This window comes from Apodemus sylvaticus, chromosome 1, assembly GCF_947179515.1.
Source record: "Apodemus sylvaticus chromosome 1, mApoSyl1.1, whole genome shotgun sequence".
NCBI lineage: Eukaryota > Metazoa > Chordata > Mammalia > Rodentia > Muridae > Apodemus > Apodemus sylvaticus.
This window is the reverse complement of record NC_067472.1, coordinates 123,501,036-123,511,519: the sequence shown is the minus strand read 5'-3', so window position 1 is coordinate 123,511,519 and position 10,484 is coordinate 123,501,036. Positions and strand designations below refer to the sequence as shown.

General features: G+C 43.4%; 1 pseudogene; it reads right to left on the bottom strand.

Annotated features, from left to right (window-relative positions):
* Positions 1 to 3,968: 3,968 nt before the first annotated feature.
* Positions 3,969 to 4,743, bottom strand: LOC127666439 (mRNA turnover protein 4 homolog; annotated as a pseudogene).
* Between the last annotated feature and the right edge of the window lie 5,741 nt (positions 4,744 to 10,484).

The following is a 10,484-nucleotide window of genomic DNA, read 5'->3' as shown; positions in this document are numbered from 1 at the left end:
CACAGGACCCACCATGCCAGAGATGCAACATAGACATATAGATATAACAGAGGTCTTCATTGAGATTACAAGACGGTGATGATTATCAGGCCAGGGACTGGTTTATTGTTTCCTCTCTGGCCTGTGACGAGCAACCCTTAAACCAATTAACTTTCAAAAAGTCCAAGAGGTGATTAAGGCAAGCTGAAAATCCCTCTTATTTCCTCTGATGCACCACACAGTCCCTGCTTCATCATACAAACGTAGACGTGGGGGCTCTAGTTGACCAACAACTTTTTATGACCTACTGTTTTCCCCAGTTCTACTCAGACATAAATTCAAATGACTGGACCAAGGCTTGCTTACACCCCAAGCCAAGGTCCTGACCTTGGCGTTTAGGGTCTTCCATAATTGTGATGAATGTTAGCATTCTGTCTAAGCTCCACCCCACAGTTACCTGGCAATTGCTAGGTATGCCTCTCCCCACAGCTACCTGGTAACAACCAGGTAGGCCTGCTCCACTATAAAGGGATGCTTGGCCTCTCCTTCCTTTCTTGCCTCTCTCTCTTGCCTCTAGCCCTCTTGCTCCCTCTCTCCCCCCATTCTCTTTCCCCCTCTCTCCACATGGTCATGGCCTGCCTTCTCTACTTCTCTACTCTCTCCTTCTCTCTGCCTTTCTCTGCCTCTACTGCCTGCTTAACTTCCCTTCCCATGCCCTGAATAAACTCTATTCTATACTATACTGCTGTGTGGCAGTATATTATACTATACTCAGGGGGAGGGATGCCTTGGCATGGGCCCACCGAAGCACCCTCTTACCCCCACACCTTACCAAATCCCCATAGAACATAACCCCTACCTCTTCAACTTTTTATGAACACATCAATGAATGCAATGAGAAACACAGGTACAAACTCTTGGAACAGGATCTCTAATGAATTTCCAGAAGGAACCACTAAGTCCCTGCTTCAAGTGTGCCAAGGAAGGTCACTGTGCCTGCACCTGTCCACATCCTTGAAGGCTTACCTGTCCTTTTTATAACTGTCAAGAACAGGGCCATTGCCATTGGACTGCCCTAAGGCACAACCTCCCTGGGGTCCATGCAGCATTCCTGAATTCTTCTTGGACCTTTAGGATCTAGCACCTGAGGACTGACAGGGTCTGGGCTCTGGCCACATTCATTAATCTCCAGGAGCCTAGGGTCTCACTTCCTCTGCCAGGTTGCTTCATCACATTCCTCCTGTATACTGGGCCCACTTTCTCAGTCCTGTTGGAATTCTGGGGGTCCACTCATTCCCTTTCCTTCTTTCATATCCCTTCCCCTTAGCTGAAGTACATAGATAGCCACATTTCTAGTCCCCTCAAAACTCATCATTTAACTTATTATGCCTTCTGTCCTGGCCACAGCTCCTAAGACACCTCTGTGTTCCTCATCCTCCTTTCTTTGACCTCTAGTCGTGTCTCTCTCTCTCTCTCTCTCTCTCTCTCTCTCTCTCTCTCTCTCTCTCTCGTCAATCCTGCCACCTGGGATACCACCTTTTCTTCCCTTGCTACACATCACAAACACCTTTCAATTATATTCAAAGACCCGTCTGCCTACATCTCAAAGCCTTAATAACTCCTACCCCCAACCAGCCTCAAAGGCCTGAAACCTATCATTCATTTGTTTTTAAATCCAAGCAGGTTCTAAGTCCCACCTCCTCACCCTACAATATCCCCATATTGGCAGTCAAAAGTCCTAAGAGAATTTTTCACTTGGTCTAGGACCTTTACTTCATTAAAGTTGCCATTGTCCCTCTACACCAGAAATCCAAGTTGCTTTCCTCTGTTCATGGGTCCCTGGATACTCCCTTCTTGTACATCCTCTATATTAAGCTATTTCTGCATCTCCTCATGAGTCCCTTCCTCCTATCCATAAATAATTCCTTAAGCTTAAAAATTCTATCCTTTCTACCCCAGCTCTCTTCCTCTCAGATCTATGTAGACTTATTTCTCTTTACACTTCCAGGGAGCACGGTATGTCCCTGGGATCTTGGTATACTTTATTGGACTGTCCTTTGCTCCCGTTGCCTATCTCTCTAAAACTCTGGACAATACCACCTGAGGCTGGTCTTTTATTTACACGACCTTACCACAGCCTCTCTCTTTATCTCTGAATAAAAAAAAAAAAAACAAACAAACCCAAAACAAAAAACAAACAAACAAAAAAACCCCCTATTTCTTGGATCTATTCTCACCTTACAATTGATTCCCACCACTCTCTCAAGTCCTTACTTACAAAGGACTCCCATCCTTTCTGCCATCCTTGAATTCTATCACTCCAAATTACTCACACTGAAAAGCACACCACTCACATTTTCATCTGCTTTCCCCTCAAACCATCCATCTTTTTGCTCCAACATTCCTCAGATCACCTTTACTCCTGTATTGAGATTCTTGAAGACCTCCCCTTCCCCACATCCCTCTCACATATAAGAGTATACTCTACCTACTTCTGACTATACTTTCTATATGGATGGCAGTTTATTCCTGTCAGAGGGCCACTGTGTCGTGGGGGTATGCAGTGGTTTCAGACAGTGCCATTACTGAGGTGGCTTCCTTATCACCACACACTACTAATCAACTGGTAGCCCTCACCAGAGCCTTCCATATTGCCCCAAATACATCATTAATGATGTACACAGACTCCAAATAGGCTTTCCATATCCTGCCAACACACTTGGCTATCTGGAAGGGATGAGAATTTCTTCCTTTTTTTTTTTTTTAAAGGTTCATTTATTATATGTAAGTACACTGTAGCTGTCTTTAGACACTCCAGAAGAGGGCATCAGATCTCATTTTAGATGGTTATGAGCCACCATGTGGTTGCTGGGATTTGAACCCAGGACCTTCGGAAGAGCAGTCAGTGCTCTTAACCACCGAGCCATCTCTCCAGCCCCGAGAATTTCTAAACACAAAGGGCAACTCAATTACCAACTCTTCATATATTTTTTTTAACCTCCTTGAAGCCTCTTTCTTATCCTCTCAAATTGATTTAGTTCATTGCAAAGCACATCAGACTGACACTTCCATTGTCAGTAAAGGCAAATAATCATGCTTACAGGGCAGCCCACCAGGCTTCCCTTTTGTCCCCTATAACTCACTCAACTTCCTTCTGAGCTTTTCTACTGCATGACTAAGATTACCATATATCCATTCCTCCTTAACACAGAACATCATTTGCTACCTGCATCATATATTTTACTCTAATGCTAAATCTTTTTTCCCCCAAACTACCTGGTCATCACTCTGGCAGATAAGACTGTTCTACATAACTTATCCCAAACCTGCAGTGTATGTCAGCATATTAACTTCATCTGCACTATTTGATCCTCTACCTGTCCCACCCAACAGGCTTGAAGACTGCTTCTTGGCTGTGATTAGCAGACTGACTTCATTCACATGCCCACTGCAAAATGCTTTAAGTATTTTTAGTCTTGCATTAAGACATTCTCTGGCTGGGTTGAGGCCTACCCAACCATGAACAAAAGGGCATTGACCTTCACCACCGCTCTGTTTGCTAACAGTCTTTCACTTCAGACTTCCTTCCTCCCTTCCACCAGATAACAGCCCAGAATTCACCTTTCAAGTTATACAGGGCTTCAGGATCTACAAATCTCCCAGCACTTTCACATCCCATACCATCCATAGTCTTCTGGTAATATAGAATACATCAACAGTATCCTAAAAGAAATACAAACCAAACTTACCCTAGAACTTCATCTCAGTTGAATTATACTTTTCCATCTAGCTCTTCTCTATTTTCGGCCCGTGCCTCTTTTTTGTTTTTTTCTCTTGCTGTCTACAGGGAACACCCCACAGACACAATTTTATTCTTTATAGAAACAAAGTCATTCCCTAGCACCCTCCCTTGTCTTTATCCATAGCAAAATAAATAGCTATTTCCTCCAGAGTGGTGACAGCAGGCCTGGGGGTGTCCAGCAGAGATGAAGAACTTGCTGGAAGGCCTTAGTCCTGGCTCTAGCTGTCATCCTCTTCCTCAGACTCTCCCTCAGACTCAGGCGTGCTCTCGGGCAGGTCATCGTCCATCTGCTGGAATCTTCCCGACTGGGCATCCCACATGTATTTGATGGTCACTTTGTACTCAGCTATCTCATTCCCAAACAGCTTCAGGACACAGACCTGTTCTGGGGTCAGCACGTCACCCTCTTTGTACACTTCATAGTCAGACAGCAGGGTCCCCCACACCTTTCCTGAGGGCAGTGGGCAGCCCCAGCTGCCTCAGCCGCGGCTCCATGGAATGAGGGAACTGCTTCAGTGGCCCTGGATCCAGGCTCATGGTTAAAGTTGCTTTGTTCCCTGCTCGAGCAAAATCCATTTCTGAATACTTTGTGAACCACTCATTCACCTCCTCTGTGCGGTTGGTAAAAAGGAGCCCAACTTCCCCTCTCATCTTGCTGACCTGATGCAGGTTGTCGTTATCTTCGTCAGATGGGCTTTGACCCAAGGCCACCATCATCACCTTGTTTCTGCCAAAGAACATCCGGCTGTGCTTCCAGCCATTCCGGATGTCCTTCAGCTTGCTCTTCCTCATGTTGGCCACAGAGAAGAGGAAGAGGTGCTTGTAGGTGTCCACACATTTCCGAAACTCTTCTATCAGGTTCTGCTTCAGTTCCAAACCTTTCTTGGCAGTTTTTGTTATGGAAACTTTCTTGTCTCGCTTGGATTTGGGCATCGCGGCAAAGGCACATGGGGCGGAAGATCGGGCGGGTTGCCCTGTGCCTCTCAAACCCTTCAATCTTTCTCCCATTGAGTTGATGTTCAGGAGACCCCTTCTATTACCTAAGTCCCTCCCCTTCCTCCATCCCTGATAAACTTCTGCTTCTTCTCTTACAGTCAATTAGATTATGTATCTGGACACATTGTGACTGTCTAAGGCACCTTTCTAGGCCTCTCACAAATCCTCCAACTTGTCCTACATAGCCAGGAGATTAGGTTTTCCTTGTACATCCCAACCAACAAGCTGCCTTTCCAATCTAAGTTTCAAAGGCCTTATTCTATGGTACTTACAACCTTGACTGTAGTTAGGTTCCAGGAAATCCCACATTGAGAATATCTGTATCATCTAAACCCTTTTTATTCCTTTTGTCCTCCTCCTATCCCTCAGTACTTTCCTAGCCACCACCTTACATATTTGTCCATATCTTCTGGCCCCTGTTCCCTTAAAATTACACATTACCCTCTGCCTTATTTCTGAACAAGATGAACAAGAACCCCTCCTTTCACTCCTGCTTCTTCTATGCCCACATGACTGCCATATGTCTGGAAATTTCAGGATAGGGACACCCTCATAACCCTAAATGACTTTACCCAGGTTATCAGTAACCTGGATGCAATGTTCCTATTACAATTCCCATTAAGTCCCACTTTATTTCTGTAAACACAAGCAACCACTTATCACCTGCTTCACCTTGGATCAATTCCTCCCAAAGTGATGCATGCTTCACAAAATATGAGGGGCATCCCAGTTGGGTCTGTAAAATCCACTGGCAACACCCAATGGGCAGGTCTGTTCTGAACTGCTCCAAACCACCAAGGTCAACATCTTTCAAATGTACATCAAAGACCATTGGAAAGATAGACGAGCTACTGGGATGCAAGGTACATTTTATAATGGAAAAAGAGTTAACCCCTTTAAATCTTGGACACCTGCGGCCAACTGGTTCCCCTAACCACGTTGACTGTCTAGGTGTCCTTGGACATCAATTGTCTGTGTAGAACTCTTAACTTGTTCTACACACTCAATTACAAGACTCAATCAAACCCAGCCCACCTCAGCCACCTTCTCTTTGATACACCCTTATGTACTTACTTACAGCCACACTCTTATGGCCTGACTCTCACTTGGTTGAGGTCATTCAACAAAAACTCTTTTCCCTAATTTTATTTGTCCTTCCTTAAATGTTTTCTCCTGGTTTCTTTGTGCTTATTTTCAATTACCTCCTCTAGCTGCAGTCCCTTTCACCAGAGATGCAGTTCCCAATCTCCCACTACCTACTACTGACTGCTTGGCTCCAGCCATCCCAGCTCCCCTTGGAAAGCAAACATGGGTTCTTTCAACCTCTCCACACAAACACCACAGACTTTTACCATTTGTCAAAAGCCTCACCAATCTTCCATGTTTCCAAAATGTCTCAATTATAGAGTTTATCTAGGTACCCAGAAAAGGCTGTAATGGAAATCTCTCAAATTATATTCTTCTCCAATGCAACTGGACACTGTTTTCTGGTGGCAGTCATCCTTTAACTGACCTTATTTAGCCAATTTACATTTTTCTGTGTGTGTGTGTGTGTGTGTTTTTTCCTCTCTTAAGAACTTGTCCTCCAAGAGACTGCCTTCTTTCCTATTTTGGTGGGTGTGAGTCTGGTCACTGTCTTAATTGGAACAATTATGTCAGGTGGCACTTTGGGTCACTCTGTCCTCATATCTGAGGACTTTGACGCTTTTGGACTCCATAATAGAGTTTGTCTGAGGCAATTACTGATCCGAGTCCTCCTCAACCCAGAGCTCATTGGAGTTTATTCTTTTCTCTTGAGCCATTTACTCTTTCTACCTCCTCCTTCACTAGACCCACCTTCAATCTCTTTAGACAAATAATCCTTGTCCTTGATCTTTTCCCCAGAACAACAGAAAGTAGCCAGAAGAACAATACACAGTGACCCAAACATAAAGCAAAAGGCTGGGAATAAAGGGCTCTAATAGGCCCAGACAGGTGCCTACAGGTCCTGCCCACCCCAATTCCCTTTGTTAAACCACTAGACTTCCTTATTCCTGACTCTGACCACCAAGGCCCAGCTATCAAAATACATGTTTGGCTATGATGACAAATATGTCCAATTGGAATTAACCAACTCATCATAGTTTCTCCTAAAAACCACTCCTGCACAGCCACCTCCTGCTGTCTTTGTGGGATCCAGAGGGAGCCCACTTATCTGAGTGCTGAGAATTTGGTGTCTGAGTGTGTTTTGTGCCAACTCTGAGGACACTTCAATATCTGTGTTACTGACTCATTTCATATTCAATGCAGATATCAATTAAAAATTGAACCCCTATTTGTCAATTCTTGATCTTAGAGCATAAGCTATTGGTGTTCTGTTCAGGAACTTTCCCCTTGTACCAATGTCCTCAAGGGTCTTCCCCAGTTTCTTTTCTATTAGCTTCAGAGTGTCTGGCTTTATGTGGAGGTCCTTGATCCATTTCGAGTTGAGCTTAGTACAAGGAGACAAGGATGGATCAATTCACATTCTTCTGCATGCTGACCTCCAGTTGAACCAGCACCATTTGTTGAAAAGGCTATCTTTTTTTCCATTGGATGTTTTCCGCCCCTTTGTCGAGGATCAAGTGGCCATAAGTGTGTGGGTTCATTTCTGGATCTTCAATCCTGTTCCATTGATCCACCTGCCTGTCACTGTACCAATACCATGCAGTTTTTTAACACTATTGCTCTGTAGTATTGCTTGAGGTCAGGGATACTGATACCCCCAGAATTTCTTTTATTGTTGAGAATAGTTTTAGCTATCCTGGGTTTTTTGTTATTCCAGATGAATTTGAGGATTGTTCTTTCTAACTCTGTGAAGAATTGAGTTGGGATTTTGATGGGTATTGCATTGAATCTGTATATTGCTTTTGGCAAAATGGCCATTCGGCAAATGGATGGAGCTGGAGAACATCATACCAAGTGAGGTAACCCAGATGAATCATGGTATGCACTCACTAATAAGTGGATATTAACCTAGAAAACTGGAATACCAAAAACATAATCCACACATCAAATGAGGTACAAGAAGAACGGAGGAGTGGCCCCTTGTTCTGGAAAGACTCAGTGTAGCAGTATAGGGCAAAACCAGAACAGGGAAGTGGGAAGGGTTGGGTGGGAAAACAGGGGGAGGGAAGGGGGCTGATGGGACTTTTGGGGAGTGGGGGTCTAGAAAAGGGGAAATCATTTGAAATGTAAATAAAAAATATATCAAATAAAAAAAAAGAAAAAAAATTGAACCCCCAACACAACATTCTGTAGTCTTAGCCCCACTTCTGTCTCTTCCAATAAAATGCTATGACCTATAAAATCAGTAGATAGAGTGAGAGGAAAGGGCTTAACTTCTTGTCTACTTTGCTGCTTTAATTTTTCATTTTTTTCTGAAATGGAATTCTTTGGATGTTTAGGAGCCAAAAATACACTCAGATATAACCCCTTTATACCTTATACCAGCAGACCAAAGACCTGCCAGCATTATGAGATTTTTGTATATCCAAGCATTTCAGTTTAGTGCAACAGTGAGATGGTGGCTTGTCTTAAATGTGGGGACAGCTGAGATATAGGAACGAGGAACAGAGGAAGCTGTAGGCTGTGGCATTGCTTGAACTTAATGCACTTCTCTTAGACTCTATGGTGTGGGAGCAGAACCTGATTATTCCAGTTGTTACTGAATTCATACTTACACAATTCTATACTGTTTGTTAGTTGAAATTCCATTTATTTCTACTTAGCTGTTACATGGACACACACACACACACACCACATTTCAGATCAAATCATGATGTCCTTCAACTCTGAATACCATGTGTCCATCTCAGTGCACCACCAGCCAGAGATTCCCAGAGAATCCATGACTTCTCTGTAAGCACTGATCTGAGAGGGAACCTACTCCTTTTAGAATATCCCTGGCTCTGTACAGCATCCTCCTGAGTTGTGTTAAAACACAATCCTTTCCACCATTTTTACATCTGCTTTGCTCCAAGCCCATCAGGGTGAAGAGTGAACTCAAACTTTCCTCTTACTGGGCTTCCAGCTGATATAAACCCAGTCTAACTCAATGAGAAAAATCATCTATGTATGTGTGGGCTTTAAGGACATCACTTGCCACACAGGAGATGGTTAGTAGGAAAGTAACTACTGTGTTTAAGCAAGGAAGACAAATTTATTAGTCTGTGATATGTTCCTTGCTCCTTGAATATTTGATACTTTTATTGGATATTTTATTTATTTACATTTAAAATGTTATCCCCTTTCCCAGTTTTCTCTCTGGAAACTCTTTATCCTATCCTCCCTTTCTCTGATTCTATGAAGATGCTCACCCACTCCCACCTCCCTACCCTGGCATTCCCCTACACTGGGGCATGGAGCCTTCCCAGTACCAAGGGCTTCTCCTCCCATTGTTGTCCAACAAGGTCATCCTCTGCTAGTGGCGGGAGACATAGATCCCTCCATGTGTACTCTTTGGTTGGTTGTTTAGTTCCTGGGAGCTCTGGGGAGTCTGCTTGGCTGATTTTGTTGTTCTTCCTATGGGTCATAAATATTTTCTTCCCCTCCAACCCTCCCCCTCCCTCCTCCCTCCCTCTCTCTCTCTCTCCTTCCTTCCCTCCCTTCCTTTCCTCCCTTTCTTCCTTCCTTCCTTCCTTCCTTCCTTCCTTCCTTTCTTTCTTTCTTTCTTTCTTTCTTTCTTTCTTTCTTTCTTTCTTTCTTTCTTTCTTTCTTTCTTTCTTTCTTTCTTTCTTTCTTCCTTCCTTTCTTTCTTTCCTCCCCCCTTTACTTTCTTTTTAAAAGTAAGATCTGATCTATTTGGATCTCAGTCTTTCCTCAGATTCTTGGTTCTCATGCCTCTGCCCTAGGCATTTTCCAAGCTACTATTTCATGTTAGTTACTATTTTAGGTCTTCAGGGATAAGGTTCTAGTCCTCAAGGATTTGCTACTGTATCTGGGAATACAGAATTGTTTGTTAATAAGTATCTTAATGTGTAGTATATGCCAAATGTAAGTGTTACATAAAAGACCAGCAAATGTTAAATTCAGAGATTGGTCTTAAGAAGAAAATAGTTCACCCTCAAGCTGGTCATTCACCGTTTCCTCCTCCATAGCACTTACCTCTACTATATTTGTGGTGCTAGTAGTTTCCCTTCCTTTGCAGTTACAAACAACCAGAGACCAAGTGCTCAAATATGTGTGCCTATAGAGGTCATTTCTAATTCAAACAACAATAACCCTTTTCTTCATATCCGACCTGTTCCAAATACAGCGTAAACTAGGTTTCTGGGTATTCCACTTACATTAGGGAATTTAAAGGGCTCACTGGGGCTTTTGACCCTACATGACTAGGCCTCCATATCATTGCAGTCATTGGCTGCACACACAAGTCTGTAACCCACTACAATTCGCCCAGGATTCATTGTAGTGTTTTAGATGTGTATAAATTGATGATATGAACACTTCATGTATGGATAAAGGGAAGTTTTTTATTGTACATAGGAGAGAGAGAGAGAGAGAGAGAGAGAGAGAGAGATCCATAGTTAAGGTATCAGGGTTATAAAGAGAGTGATCAGCTGATGGTGGGGAAGCATATGGACTAGAGGGAGGAGTTTTGGAGGAGGTGGGAAGAAGCATGGGCTTTGAAATGTGTACTTGTGATACTGAAGGAGCCTAGAGACCAGCAGAAGCTTTGGTGTGCTAC